Source organism: Chiloscyllium punctatum, chromosome 17, assembly GCF_047496795.1.
Source record: "Chiloscyllium punctatum isolate Juve2018m chromosome 17, sChiPun1.3, whole genome shotgun sequence".
NCBI lineage: Eukaryota > Metazoa > Chordata > Chondrichthyes > Orectolobiformes > Hemiscylliidae > Chiloscyllium > Chiloscyllium punctatum.
In genome coordinates, this window is record NC_092755.1 from 31,251,093 (window position 1) to 31,267,857 (window position 16,765).

The window sequence follows — 16,765 nt, forward strand, 5'->3', positions numbered from 1 at the left end:
CTGTGTCGTGGAGAAATATAAACGCAGGGAAAACGTATTCTCCCCTTTAACTGCCTGAGGGTCCTTCGGAACAGTGTCTCCTTCTCCCTGGAACGGGATCTCTTCCCACGGGATCTTATCGTTTGTTCAATTCACTGACGTCCGGCCGTTTACAATGTCAGGGACCGAACGTTCCGGGGAATGTCAGTTATAGAATGTCAGGGTCAGAACGTTCCGGGGAATGTCAGTTATAGAATGTCGGGGAAGGAACGTTCCGGGGAATGTCAGTTATAGAATGTTGGGGACGGAACGTTCCGGCGAATGTCAGTTATAGAATGTCGGGGATGGAACATTCCGGGAAACGTCAGTTATAGAATGTCGTGGGGCGGAACGTTCCGGGGAATGTCAGTTATAGGATGTCAGGGACAGAATATTCCGGGGAAGTCCTTGACCTGTCCATGACCTTTCCCCCCTACCCACCCCACCAACATGATGTACTGTGCCTGGACACACTAACATTAATGGGGTGAGAGACGGAGGGTCCAATCACAGGAATGGGAACGAAAGGCATTGCCAGATCAGCTGAAATGGTGAGATATACCACATTTTCAATCCACCTCACAGAACCAGCCCAGACACCATACACCCAGAGGAGATATCTGTTCACCGTGGAAGACTGTGTAGACCAGGCCGGTGTACTGCTCAGTACAACCCAGCAATCTGTACAGTTTCATCCATTACACTGGTCAATACAATCCAACAATCTGTCCAGAGTGGAACACTGCGCAGATCACAGCAGTGCATTGATCTATAACCCCGGACTAGATATCTGTCCAGCACGGGGAGCTGTGCAGACCACAGCAGTGCAATATCTATAAACCTCAACCAGAATGACTGACCAGCACAGCGAACTGTGCAGTGATCACCCGTGAATTAATTTGCAAACCTGGAGCAGGTACCCTCTAAGTGAGTAGGACTGTGTACCCCACCCCAGTGCATTGCTCAGTAACACTGTGTTAGATCACTGCCCAGCGTGGGGAAACTTGAAGCCCATGCTGGAAGTGACAGGATGTACAGCTCCCATCCATTTACAGCTCTATATCTCCATTGAGCCCTTACAAGGGTGTGCTGTGGGTGTGAACATCACTGACATGGGAGAGATGGCGGGAGAATCAGTTTAAATATCCCCACATGGGAGGGGTTTGGGAAGTAGACAGAGAGGGGGAGACTGAGAGACAGTGTCATGGAAGGATGTGTTCCCAGGTTTCAGAATGCTGAAATATAGACACTTCGATAACATCCTGGAACATGAGCCGGTCTTCCCAGGAAAGATGGTAAAAAGGGATATTGGTGTGAGGCCAGATGATGGAGAGTTTTGGATGAGCATTTGTTTTACAGCTTTGTAAATGGAGTCCTTCATGGCTGGAGGTACACACCATCACCTAGATACCCCTGGATATTCTGTGATCCCTGACACTGATGTCATCTTTAAAAGGCCAATGGGCACATGATGAATCTTTCTCAGGTTGGAGCTGCCCTGCACAGTTTACCCTGACCATGGCAGATAAGGGACAATTACACCACGGTTTGTCAACAGGGGCACGGAGGTCCTGGTGGATGGGCTAGTACAGAGGGGGACCATTCTCTTCCCAGAGGGGGTGACACCAACAGACCCACCGAGCATGGTCTGAGCTCCCCACCCAGCTCAGTGCAGTATCTGGGGTCTGAAGAAATGTCCAGCAATACAGGACAAGCATCAATAAGCTTCCCCACTCTGTAGGGATAAGGCTCACCGTATTCTCTCTGCTCCCTCACACTCACTGTATATCTGTTATAGCACCGACCCACAAACAAGGCTCATGGTCCACCACTCTCACTGCTGCATGCTGCACCTTCTCTCTCTGTCTCTCCCCCTCTCTCCGCCCCCCCCCCCTCCCCCCACTTCACCCCCACACTAATAACACTGCGTGGATACAACACTGTGGGATGTCGGACACCTCACCATGACACCTCACCATGACACCCTCCCCACCTACACTAACACTAACAGTGGACCACACCCACTCGCTCCCTCACTCCCTCCCTCTCTTCCTCCCATTCCAGGAGAAACAGCCTGGAATAGGCCAGAAAGGGCCTATCCGGGTGGTGCAGTGCCCAATATCCATTCCCTCACCCCCCACCCCCCGTCATGTGGGGAGGACGCTGGTACAAGCCGGAGAGGACCGGGACACCTCGTGTCGAAATTCTGAAAAATACACGTCCCACCGACCGAGTAAGGAGCAATGTTCAGTGAAGGGCAATTCTCACTTTAAACCCACTGGCAGCTCCGTTTTCCCCTGGCACAACTTAGAAGCCATGGCCCTGATGCCATCTCCCTTTTTTGTAGAGCTGGTACAAATGGGATCCCCACGGTCTCGGTGGGCAGGAGGATGGGCTCACAACACATCGTCACCACGACCTCCCAGGAAGGGAGCACGGAGACTCCCTCCTACATCTCCTCCTGTAAACAGCTCAGATACTGAAACTATTCTGTGACAAGGGATATTGTCCTGACATCTTCAATAATCTGAGCTCATATACACCCAGAGCCCTCTGTTCCTGCAGCCCCTTTATAATGGCACAGCCTGTTTTAAACTGTCTTTCATTGTCTTTCCGACCAAATTGTATCACCTCAAACTGCTCTGCACTGATCCCCATCTGCCATAAACCTGAACACTACACCAACGTGTGATTGTCCTGTTAGAGTTCCACACTCTCCTCCATAGACTTCAGAGTTCTTCCAGGTTCGGTGCCATCTACAAACATTGAGATTGTTATAGTGTCACAGTCCCCATGAAACAACTGAAATCCTGCCCCATACTCACGAGTGTGAGCAAGTGAAATACTGATATATTCCTATGGACAGGGTCGAATAATGACATGCTGGCAATGGAGCAACAAAAGCCCTGACACACACCAGACGGAGTAAATGAAATATTGACAAACCACAGAGCAAAAGAAATCGGATAGGTGCCACTTATCGTTATTCATCAGGGTATAATGTGATGAAGTTGAAAGTGTGTACTGTACCTTTAAGAGAGAGGGAATGCTGTTCTGAACTGAGACCTTACAAGCATCTGTGATATGAGAGGATGTCAGACCCAGAAACAGTGTATTGCTATAGAGCTGGAGTCGGGTAAGAAGCAGTTAAGAGAAAGGGGGTCACAGAATTGTGAATAGTTGATGTAAAATGTTCACTTTCAGAGTGAAAAAGAAATAAATTGATGTTTTTATTTAAACAGTGGAATTTGGGATTTCTCTGTCCCTCATATTTTAATAGTTTACGAGGCGAATTGAACATTTCTTTATGTTTCATTTAAATTACCAGATGAGCTTCACGCCGTGTCCTAACCATTCCCGTGTGTGTATCTGTGTGTCTGTGTGGGGCAGGTCTGGCAGTCTTTGTGGTGCTTCAAGTGATGCAATGCCACCCTCTGCTGGCCTCCACACGCCACTGCACAGGCATTGGCAGAGGGTGAAAACCAATAGGGATTCATTCAGAGAGAGGGAGGGAGAGGGCAACTGCTCACAGCATCATCCGAACTGATGTCTTATCCATGGACTGATCTAAATGTCCTTTAAACGTTGTAACTTTCCCTGCTTTCACCAGTTCCTCTGGAAGTTCATTCCACACACAAGCCAGCTTCTGTCGAACAAAATTACCTCTCATGACTTTCGTAAATCTTTTTTCCTCACACCTTAAATATCCCTCAGTTTTGAATCCTCAACTCTAGAGAAAAGACACCAGCCCTTCAGCTTCTCTGTACCCCCCATTATTTTATAAACCTCTGTAAAGTTACTGCTTAATCTCATATTCTTCAGTGAAAAAAGTCCCAGCCGATCCAGCCTCTCCTTATAGCTCACTCCCTCCTTTCCCAGCAACTTCCAGGTTAATCTCTTCTCAATCCTCTCCAGCTTAATAATATCAACGTCAGTAATATCAAAGTGAATAGTCAAGGTATTTTCTATGGGTACGGGGAGTCCAAAACTAGAGGACATAGGCTTAAGGTGAGAGGGGAAACATTTAAAAGTGACCTACGGGACAGCGTTTTCACCCAGGGGGTGGTGTGCCTATGGAATGAGTGGGCAGGGTGACTAGACTAGACACACCATCACAGAAGAGGTCTCACCAATGTCCTGTACAACCACAACATGACATCCCCACTCTGATACTCAAAGGTCTGTCCTATGAAGACATGTGTGTTAAACACCTTCTTAACCGCACTATCTATATGAGATGCAAATTTTAAAGAATTAAACCTGACGGCCTAGGTTTCTGGTCTACAGCACTGCCAAAGGCTCTTCTTTTAATTGTATAGGTCCTGCTCTTGTTTGATTTACCAAACCCAATACCTCGCATTAATCCAAACTAAACTCCATCCGCCACCCCTCAGCCCAGTGATTGATATTACTGTCACCTCACCCTCCCCCTTCAACTTTAAAATGCCCATCCCTCTCCAGTAGGCCTGCACACTCCGGCCTTGATTTTCACAAAGACCCTGAGCTTGCTTTGCCTTGTGTGGTTAGGGGGAGGAGGGACAGATTGCAGACACAGTCAGAGGGGAGGAGAGGCTGGACAGTAATCTGCAGCCTGGTTTCATTTCATGGTTTTAGGAAAAGGGGAGTCACACATGAGAGTTGGGTAAGAGTGATCGGTGTTTTGGGGTCAGAAATTAAGCTCTTCCTTCGTCTCTGGTGTTCAGTAATAAATACCTATTTGAGACCCTTCATTGGGCAGAGTGTGTCTGCAGGATTTCTTTCCCTAATATTGTAGACTACAGATAATAGCAATTAAAGATTTTTATAGTTAATTTTGATGGCACAGCACATACACTCAATATCCTACAGTTGAGACAAATATCTTGCGTTTGCTTAACAATACAAAATGTTTTGTGTGGTTCAGTAATGGTAACCTGATTATAATAAATCCACACTGAGCTAAAAGTGGGCACTAAAATATGACCCAAAATCTGGATATGGTAGTGTAGTGGGTAGTGTCCCTGTCTCTAAGCCAGAGCTCTGGATTTGATTCCAATTCCTGTACTTATGTGGTAGTGTTCCTAGCTCTGGACTAGAAGGCCTGGATTCAAGTCCTGCCTGTTGCAGAGGTATGTCCCAGCATGTCAGGACAGTCTGATGAACAAACACACAGGAGAATAATGTTACAGCTTTATGGGTATTGCTGAGTGATGCTAGTCCCTACCTCCGGGCACAAAGGTCCAGGCGTAAAGCTCACAGAAGTGTCTCAGGATACATCTGAACAAACTGATTAAAATGGATTTAAAATTGTGACTTGATGGAGAAGGAAGAGGTATCAATATTGCATTTCAGAATTTAGGCCCAGAATGAGTGAAAGTACAGCCATTCGTGTTGATTGGAGACACATTTCACAGCAGTAAAGGGTTTATAAAATCAAAATGGCCATGAATAAGGTGAGTCGTCAGGGGTTTTTCCCCAGGTTAGGGGCGTCCAAAAATAGAGGGCATTGGTGGAAAGTGAGAGGGGAAAGGTTTTGAGGAGGCCTAAAGGACAACATTTCACACAGAGGGTGGTGTGCTTATGGAATGAGCTGCCAAAGGAAGTGGTGGAGGATGGTACAACTATACAGCATCTGGGTACTGAGAGACCTGGCGAGCTTTTCCAGCAATTTCTATATTTCTTTTAAAAATCCATTCAGTTTAACACAGGTACTCTGAATAAATTAAACATTTTTATTTTTTAATGACGCAGGGACATATAAATATATCTTCAAATTGACTGAGACCATTTTCTGCTAAGGGTATGGCTCTGTGTATGACAGCAGCAATGATGCACCTACATGGAACAGGGAATGTGAGGGAGACATAGTTTGTATAATGTACAAGGAGACCTCACATAGTCCAGTTTGGGAGAGGATGACATTACTGTGTGATTCAACTCAGAGAGGGAGAAAATGTTATCTGCCTGAGAAGGAATGGCCTATTGCACTCTCTCTTCTTCATTGTTCCTCATCACAGCAATGTGTGCGAGCTAAAAAAAACCTCTACAGTCATCGTTACCTTTCTTATTTTTATGGAAACCCTGCAGTGTGGAAACATGCCCTTCGACCCAACACGTCCATAACAACCTTCCCAAACCATTCCCTTATACTTACCCCTGACTAATTCACATAACCGAGAAATCCCTGAACACTACAGACAATTTAGCATGACCAATCCACCGAACCTACACAGTTTGTGGTAGGAAACTGAATCACCCATTAGAAGCTCACACAGATAAGGGGAGAATGTGCAAACTCCACACAGACAGTCACCCAAGGCTGGAATCGAACCCACGTCCCTGGTGCTGTGAAGCAGCAGTGCTCACCACCGTGCTACCCTTTGGATGATCCGAACCAGAATTCACTGGAATCTACTCACTGCCTAAAGCAAAGGGAGTTCAGCCAATTCCAAACTCTCCCAGGATGAAATCCCATTGCTAGCAGCTTGTGTGAGTACAATATCTTCAGAAGCAGAATAACGTTTTGGACAATCTCACAATTTTTCCTTTGTCATGAGTTCCAATAATATTTGGACCAAGTTCTTTCAAGTTAAAATTGTGTGTGCCAGTGTGTGTGTGTGTGTGTATGTGTGTGTGTGTCAGTGTGTGTGTTTGTGTATGTGTGTGTGTGTCTGTCTGTGTGTGTGTATGTGTGTGTGTGTGTCTGTGCGTGTGTGTGTGTGTGTGTGTATGTGTGTGTGTGTGTGTGTCTGTGTGTGTGTGTGTGTGTGTGTGTGTGTGTCAGCATTTTTAGAAAGGGAAATACTGATTATATAATTGCAATACCCAAACAGTTTGCCATTCATCTTTCCATCATAGTTTGAGTAACATTGCTCTGGATCATAAACGCGTTGTTTTAGCAGATTAAAGAAACTAGCCTGACTTGTTCCTAAAACTGACCCTGACCCAGTCTGAGACCGATATCATGGGCCATACCACCAACCTGGTTACATTTAACATTTGTTGTGAGCAGTGGAGGAGTGCGACTAGAAATGGAAACAGTGACCCAAAAAGCCGGGGAACTATTGACCGGTGAGCCTGATGTCAGTGGTGGGTTTGTTGTTGGAGGGGATTCTGAGGGACACGATTTACATACATTTGGGAAAGCAAGGGCTGATTGGGGTAGACAACGTTTCTTTCTGTATGAGAAATCATGTCTCATTAATTTGGTTGAGTTTTTTGAAGAGATGACAAAGAAGATTGATGAATGCAGTTTGGTGTACATTGTCTATATGGACTTCAGCAAGGTGTTCATTTAAAGAACAAAGACCAAAGAAAATTTACAGCGCAAGAACAGGCCCTTCGTCCTCCAAGTATGAGCCAATCCAAATGTACTGTCTAAATCTGTCGGTCAATTCCTAAGCATCTGTATCCATCTGCTCCCCATCTACTCATGCATCTGTCCAGACGCATCTTAAATGAATCTACCGTGCCTGCCTCTACCACCTCTGCTAGCAATGTGTTCCAAATGTCCACCACCCTCTGTGTGAAGTACTTACCGCGTGTATCCCCCTTAAACTTTCCACCTCTCACTTTGAAAGCACGACCTCTCGTTATTGAATCCTTCAACCTGGGAAAAGCTGGTCTCTATCCACCCTGGCTATATCCTTCATGATTTTGCAAACGTTAATCAGGTCCCCCCTCAATCTCATTTTATCTAGTGAAAATAAACCTAGCCTACTCAGCCTGCCTTCATAGCTAGAATTTCATTCTGATTTGTAGACAGATTAGTAAGTTTCAGTCACATGGGATACAGAGGAAGCTAGTCACAAATGGCGTGAAGGAAGAGGGATATTTTTCAGCCTGGAGGCTTGTGAGCAGCAGTGTGCTGCAAGAATCAGTACTGAGTTCACTGCATTTCATCATTTATGGAAAGGATTTAGATGTGAATATTGGGGCAATAGTTAGTAAGTATACAGATGACATCAGAAAGGTGGTGTAGTAGATTATCTAAGAGTACAACAAGACCGCATTTAGATAGGACAAAGAGGCAAGGAGTGACAGATGAAGTCTAACTTAGATAAATATGAAGCTTTGCATTTTGGGAAGGCAAATCAGGGCAGATATTATATATTACATGGTCAGGTCCAGGGGCATGTTGTGAAACAAAGGGACATAGGGCTACAGGTGCATTGTTCCTTGAACGTGGAGTCGCAGGTAGACAGTTGGCACATTTGGCACATTTGCCTTAATCAGTCAGAGCATTGAGTATAGGAGTTGTGGTGGTATGTTGCATCTGTACAGGATGTTGGTGAGGCCGCTTTAAGAATACTGTGTACAACTCGGTTTTCTGCAGAAATGACTTACACGGATGTTCCAGGACTGGAGGTTTGAGCTACAGGGAGAGGTTGATTAGGTTGAGGTGTTTCCCCCTGGAGTGTCTGAGGCTGAAGGGTGACATTATAGAGTTTTATAAAACCATCAGGTGCATGGATATTCTGAACAGCCACGTTCTGCTCTCCAGGATTGGGAGTCCAGAACAAGAGGGCATAGGCTGAAGGCGGGAGGGTGAATGATTTAGAAGGGACCTGAAGATAAATGTTTCACACAGAGAGTGGTGTGTACAGAAAGTGCTGTCAGAGTAAGTGCTGAAGGCGGTTACAATCACACATTTAAAGAGTATCTGAAAGAAGAGGGATATTGGCCAAATGCTGGCAAATGGGACTAGATCGGATTTGATATCTGATCGGAGTGAACAGGTTGGACTAACGGGTCTGCTTTCGTTCTGCATGACTCTCTGATTCTATAAGAGGGATGATGAAAAATTCTGTAAGGTCCTTTCAAGTCGTACTTCTCTTCTCTGGAAGTTTATCGTGCCTCTATGTTTACATTGATTGAAAGCTGCATTAGTTAAATATTTGACAAAGAAGTGAGTAACGGATAATGGGATACAGACAGGAAAGTGTGGCTGAGGCCCCAACCTGATCAGCCAGAATCTTACTGCCTGGTGGAGAAGGCTCAAAGTATCTAATGACCCACTCCTGCTCCTCAGTCCCATGTTCCTGTGTGCCATTCAGCCCCTAATACCTGCTAGACAGGAACAGTTGGAGGCCACTTACTCCTATAACCTGGTGCACAGAACCAGAGGAGACCATTCAGTCCCTCAAGACTGTCCCACACGCTTTGAGGTGATTTGGGAAATGAAATTGGAAAATCCAGGCTGGGTATGAAAGAGGCCCCTCATCTCTCTTTAGAAAGCTTCCCCTATCTGCAGCTTGAGCTCCATTTGTTGATCATGTTGTAGACCCAGATTCACTGTGAAAACAGCCCACTTACCTCACCCAGAGATGGCTCACAAAATCATCTGGTCTCCCTGACTGCAATATGCAATACCAGAACATTCATAAAAATAACACCCACTAACTTTCCAATAACAGAATGTGAGAACATCAGAAACAGGGGCATGTCGTTCACTCCCCAAACCTGCCTTGCCCTTCACGAAGATCATGGCTGATCTGCTTCTGGCCTCAAATCCTCTTTCATACCCAATTCGTCATAGCCCTCACCTCTCTGACAGGTCAATATCCATCTACCTCCTCTTCAAATACTTTCAGTCATCTGCTCCCCGAACACTCTTGAGAAGAGAAATCCTGACATTCAATACCACCTGTTTGAAGAAAACACGTGCTGCTCCTATATCATGGTTTATTGATGTGAACAAAAGAGGTTGAGACAAGGTTCCCGGTAAAAATGACTGGCCCTGATATCAAGACAATGGTTGACTTCTGTTGACATCAAGGAGCTGAACTTAATGGGCATCAGAGTAAACTCTCCAGTGTTTGGTGTCAAACATGACACAAAGGAAGATGTTCATCATCTCTGTCCTGGATCACCTCTGTGGGAGATCCTCAGGGTAGCTTCATCTTCACAAACATCTTTAGCTGCTTCATCAATGTTTCCCCACCCTCACCCGCCCCACCATAAGTTCAGAAGTGGGGATGGTCACTGAAGATTCAACAATGTTCAGAACATTTTGTCCCCCGTCAGCTCCTGAACTGGTCTGTGTCCATGTGCAGCAAGACCCAGGCTCCATTCAGGCTTGTGCTGTTAAAGTATCAGTAACATTCATGTAACAGCACTGCCTGACTCTGCGCATTGCCAAGTGAAAAAAAAGTTCATTCATCACCACCGCTGGTTTCACGGTAATATGAGGAAGCAATTCAGCCCATTGACATTATTGGAGAAGAACAGGGATAGCCCATTCAGTGCCTCCAGCCTATTACTCAGGAAGAGAAGGAGTCTAGTGTGATGGACTACACCAGAGCCCCACGAAAATATTTGACGGCAACAGCCTAGACCTTTATGTTTTCTTATTTTAAAGGGAATGAAAAGTGTCTGTTCCAGATGCAATGTGACTGGTCAAACTACTCGATGGTAAGCAAAATACATGAAAGAAGAAATAACACCGCAGAAACAGGAATTTAGAATAACGTAATTGTATTGACAGCTTAACAGAATAATAGATCGAGGAACTATTACGAATGAACTGTTCCAATATAGGGAAATCCCATAAACACAGCCCTTGGAAAAAAGAAATATTCAGACACAGAATGTCACAAACATTTCTCCAATACAGGAATTAAAAACAGCATCAAGAGAAAATTCAGAGAGAGTAGCAGCCAGGAGACATTCACTGAAGCTTCCAACTCTGTGGAGACCCCATAGTTTCTGATGTTACTGAGAAACCAAAACCCAGAGATCCTAATCTGTGAAAGCTGGCCACACCCATTCAGGCTGCATTAAAATAAACCCAAGGCCTCCCTAGCTATTACTCAAGTGGTCTTAACTAGCCAGCTTGGTAACGATCGTTGAATCTCTCTCTTAAAAGAAACCCGGACAAAATAACCTCTTAAAGCTGCAGCACCATCACACTTGTCACTACATCGAGCTGTCAAACAGAAACCAGGGATAACCCAGTCAGGCCTTTGGCCCTGCCCAATTAGACAAGGAAGAAGCCAGTCAGTCCCTTGAGTCACTTATACAGGAACAGCAGGAGGCCACTCCCACCTCAATGCACTTACACAGGGGCAGAATGAGGTAATTGATGCTGATTCCTGATGAATGGCTTATGCCCAATACGTCGATTCCCCTGCTTCAAGGATGCTGTCTGACCCGCTGTGCTTTTCCAGCAATCGACTCTCTACTCTGATCTCCAGCATCGGCAGTCTTAAGTGTTTCCTAAATGATGCTCTAACATGATGAACAAGTGGGGCAGAGGCTGCACAGACAGACTGCTCCACGTTGTTCCTCCTGGCTCCGTTGCTCATGATACACATGTGGAACTTTAACATGGTTTTCTAGTGGTGAGCAGGGAAGCCATATGTCTTGTGCGAAGTCTCAAGAAGGCATCTTTCATCACTGAGAAGACAGACTGGTGTTCTCTGTGTAGAGTGGAAGCTGATGGGAATGGCTACCTGTTTCAGATGGAAGGTAATGTGGCTGCTGTTGGGGATTGTGAGCAACCTGATGTTCAGTACAGGGTTCACACGCCGACTGCACAATAACATGGGGAGAGATAATTTAGGCAAATAAACTATTAGGAAAGTCACGTTAGACTGATGAATGGACTCTCTAAGTTCAAATAATGCTGATCTTGTTCATGTTGATCTTGTCTCGTGCATGTCCTGTGCAGTGTAACCTGTATGCCTTACTCTGTCCAAGTCTATTTCCACCCAATGATCTGTCTGGCCATGCTTACTATGACCTGCCTCCACTGCTCATAAATAAAGTGTTTCCCTGTACTGAGGTACACGTGACAATAAATCAAATCAATCAATCCTGGGTAAAGTATGGAATTTCTCTCCCTGTCAATGTCTCTTTTGGAAATAAGTGATCACTGCCACTCCTCGTGATTCAGCATCATAATTTCTTCGTCTCTCACAGCTCTACAGATAAAACACTCAGCTTATTCACTCTATCCCCATGTTACCATCAGCCGTGTCTGTGGTAAGGAGATCATTCCTTACAAAGGAGATCAAATCTGTAGAGAGTGCCCCTAATGCTCTCTCAGCAAGGCTCTGCAGCAGCAGGAAGATGGCTTTACTTATGTTATCGAATCATCTTACAATGAAACACAGCATACCATTGACTGCACCCATTACTTACAAAGGGTTTGATTGAGACCGGTCAGCATAAAATTGTGAGTGGGAGATCATGCTTGCCAAATTTCTTAGAGTCCTTTGGTGAAGTGACCAAGAAGGTTAATGAGGGCAGAGCGGTAAACGTAGTCTCTATGGATTTCAGTAAGGCCTTTGATAAGTTTCCACATGGCAGGCTGCTCAGGAAGGTTCAATCACGTAGAATACTGGGGGAACTGGCCAATTGGATCCACAGTTGGGTTGATGGTAGGAAGCTTGTTAGACTGGAGGTTGGGTCCATAGCTTTTTGTTATCTATGATTTGGATGAGAATATACAAGGCATGATTAGTATGTTTGCAGATGACACTAAAATAAATGGCAGCATGATCAGTGAGGACGTTTATCAGAAATTGCAGCAGGAACTTAATCAGGTGGGGAAGTGGGCTGAGAAATGGCAAATGGAATTTAATATAGTAGTGTGAGGTCTTACAATTTGGAATCTCAAATCAAGGTAGGAGTTTCACAGTGAATGGGCGGGCATTATGGGGTGTAGTGGGCAGAGAGACCTTGGAATTCAGGTGCACGGTTCGCTGAGAGTGGAGTCACAGGTAGGCAGGGCAGTGAAGAAGGCTTTTGACACACTGGCCTTCGTCAGGCAAGACATTGAATATAGAAGTTGGGAATTTATGTTGCAGTTACACAGGACTTTGGTAAGGCCGCACTTGGAGGATTGTGTTCAGTTTTGTCAACTTGTTATAGGGAGGATATAATGTAATTAGAAAGAGTGCAGAAGAAATTTACAAGGACATTGCCAGGACCCAATGGTCCGAGTTAGAGGGAGAGGTTGGACAAGCTAGGACCTTTTCTTTAGAGTGTAGGAGACTGAGGGAGTCCTTATAGAGCTGTATAAGATCAAGAAGGATATGGATAGGGTGAATGCTCTCAGTCTTTTCCAAAATTTAGAGAATCGAGGACGAGAGGGGATCCATTTAAGGTTAAAGGGAAAGGAATAAAAGGGAACCTGAGGGACCATTTATTTACATAAATGACTGGTATGTGGATGAGCTGCCAGAAGATGTGGCTGAAGGGGATGTATTAACAACGTTTCAAAAGCATTTGGATAAATATGTGGATAGGAAAGGACTAGAAGGATATGGGCCAACTGCAGGGAAATAGGGTTAGTGTGAATGGACATTTACAAGGTGGTGTCGAACCTCTTTGTTAATTAAAACCAAACACCCAGAAAAGCTCGCTTCACCTCGTAATCTTTTAACATATGAGTAACACAGATCTCCTACATTCCACTATTTAAACAAAAATTAGCAAGTTAGTTTCTTATTTTTAATAGTGAACACTAAACAAAAAGTATTCGCAAATACAAGCCCTTCTTTTCTTACCTACTTACTATCTGACTCCAACTCTGTAAAAAATATGCTGTTCCAACTACCCACATATTAAACGTTACAATCTCAAGACCACACAGTCTCTTTCTCCCCCGCTGTGTTCACTCTTTCAGCTGCTGATCTCCCTGGTCATGTTTTTTTTTGTTGCAAGTAGGTTTACATGAACATGTGTCTTTGATAGAGAGTGTTTGAGATGGTCAGTTAGCACTCCTGCTCTACAGCAGTTACTCTGCTGTTGGATGGCAGTGACTCTCCCTCTATTTTCAAAATACTGGGTTTATTTACTTCCCATGATACAATAATTCTCATAATTTGATTGATTTCCAGGTGTACGAACAATAATATTCAAATTCCATTGGCTTCGGATATTCTGAGCATTATTTCAAGTCTTTGATTGCATTTGAATTGCTGTCAAAACAGCAACAAAAACTCAGGCTTCCATTTCCCAGCTAATTGTTACATTTGGAACAGTCTGACCTTTAGCTGGCATCTGTGGCTGTACTTTAGATTCAGCAAAACCTGTCCTATCTTAAAGTGAACAGACATTGATTAGCTTCCAGGCAGTAACACACTCAGGGCTATCTGTTATTCGGTAGATTAACCTCCTTGAACCCCTCGATTAGATTCCAGGCCATAACTCACTCTGTGCTGTCTGTTATTCTGTATATAACCCACGCTGAACACCTCGATTCGGTTCCAGACTGTAACTCACTCTGGGGTATCTGTTATTCTGCATATAAATCACCCTGAACCCCTCAATTAGATTCCAGGCTGTAACACACCCCAGAATATCTGTTATTCTGTATATAAACCACCCTGAACCCCGCGATTAGATAGCAGGCTGTAAATCACTCCGGGGTGTCTGCTGTTCTGTATATAAACCACCCTGAACCCCACGATTAGATTCCAGGCTGTAACTCACTTCGGGGTATCTGTTATTCTGTATATAACCCACCCTGAACACCTCTATTCGATTCCACGCTGTAACTCACTGCTTGCCATCTGTTATTCTGTATATAACCCACCCTGAACCCTTCGATTAGATTCGAGGCTGTAACTCACTCCGTGCTATCAGTTATTCTGTATATAAACCACCATGAACACCTCGATTCGATTCCAGGCTGTAACTCACTCTGGGCTATCTGTTATTCTGTATATAAACCACCCTGAACCCCGCGATTAGATTCCATGCAGTAATTTCCTGTCAGGGTTGAAAGGGAAGGCTGGTAGTAATTGGGAATGCTGGCTGACTAAAGAAATTGAGGGTTTGGTTCAGAAAAAGAAGGAAGCATATGTCAGGTATAGACAGGATAGATCGAGTGAATCCTTAGAAGAGTATAAAGGAAGTTGGAGTACAATTAAGAGGGAAATCAGGAAGACCAAACGCGGACATGAGATTGCTTTGGCAAATAGAATTAAGGAGAATCCAAAGAGCTTTTACAAATATATTAAAGACAAAGGGTAATTAGGGAGAGAATAGGGCCCCTCTAAGATCAGTAAGGCGGCCTTTGTGTGGAGCCACAGAAAATGGGGGAGATTTTAAATGAATATTTTGCATCAGTATTTACTGTGGAAAAGGATATGGAAGATATAGACTGCAGGGAAATCGATGGTGACATTTTGCAAAATGTTGCAGATATACAGAGGAGGAGGTGCTGGATGTCTTGAAATGGTTAAAGGTGGATAAATCCCCAGGACCTGATCAGGTGGACCCGAGAACTCTGTGGGAAGCTAGAGAAGTAATTGCTGGGCCTCTTGCTGAGATATTTGTATCATCGATAGTCACAGGTGAGATGCTGCAAGACTGGAAGTTGGCAAACGTGGTGCCACTGTTTAAGAAGTGCGGTAAAGACAAGCCAGGGAACTATAGACCGGTGAGCCTGACCTCGGCGGTGGGCAAGTTGTTGGAGGGAATCCTGGGAGACAGGATGTACATGAAGTTGGAAAGGCAAGGACTGATTCGGGATAGTCAACATGGCTTTGTGCTTAGGAAATCATGTCTCACAAACTTGATTGAGTGTTTTGAAGAAGTAACAAAAAAGATTGATGAGGGCAGTGCAGTAGATGTGATCCATATGAATTTCAGTAAGGCGTTCGACAAGGTTCCCCATGGGAGACTGATTTGCAAGATTAGATCTCATGGAATACAGGGAGAAGTAGCCATATCGATACAGAACTGACTCAAAGGTAGGAGACAGAGGGTGGTGGTGGAGGGTTGTTTTTCAGACTGGAGGCCTGTGACCAGTGGAGTGCCACAAGGATCAGTGTTGGGCCCTCTACTTTTTGTCATATATATAAATGATTTGGATGCGAGCATAAGAGGTACAGGTAGTAAGTTTGGAGATGACACCAAAATTGCAGGTGTAGTGGACAGCGAAGAGGGTTTCCACAGATTACAACAGGATCTGGACCAGATGGGCCAATGGGCTGAGATGTGACAGATGGAGTTTAATTCAGATAAATGTGAGGTACTGCATTTTGGGAAAGCTAATCTTAGTAGGACTTCTACATTTAATGGTAAGGTCCTAGGGTGTGTTGCTGCACAAAGAGACCTTGGAGCGCAGGTTCATAGTTCCTTGAGAGTGGAGTCGTGGGTAGATAGGATCGTGAAGAAGGCGTTTGGTATGATTTCCTTTATTGGTCCGAGTACCGAGTACAGGAGTTGGGAGGTCATGTTGTGGCTATACAGGACATTGGTTAGGTCACTTTTGGAATATTGCATGCAATTCTGGTCTCCTTCCTATCGGAAAGATGTTGTGAAACTTGAAAGGGTTCAGAAAAGATTTACAAGGATGTTGCCAGGGTTGGAGGATTTGAGCTACAGGGAGAGGCTGAATAGTCTGGGACTGTTTTCCCGGGAGTGTCGGACGCTGAGGGGTGACCTTATCGAGGTTTACCCTGGGATAAGGGAGTCCAGAACTAGAGGGCATAGGTTTAGTTTGAGAGGGGAAAGATATGAAAGAGACCTAAGGGACAACTTTTTCACGCAGAAGGTGGTACGTGTATAGAGTGAGCTGCCAGAGGAAGTGGTGGAGGCTGGTACAATTGCAACTTTTAAGAGGAATTTGGATGAGTATATGAATAGGAAGGGTTTGGAGAGATATGGGCCGGGTGCTGGAAGGTGGGACTAGATTGGGTTAGGATATCTGGTCGGCATTGACAGGTTGGACCGAAGGGTCTGTTTCCATGCTGTACATCGCGATGATTCTGTAACTCTATAACTCACTCCGGGCTACCTGTTATTCTGC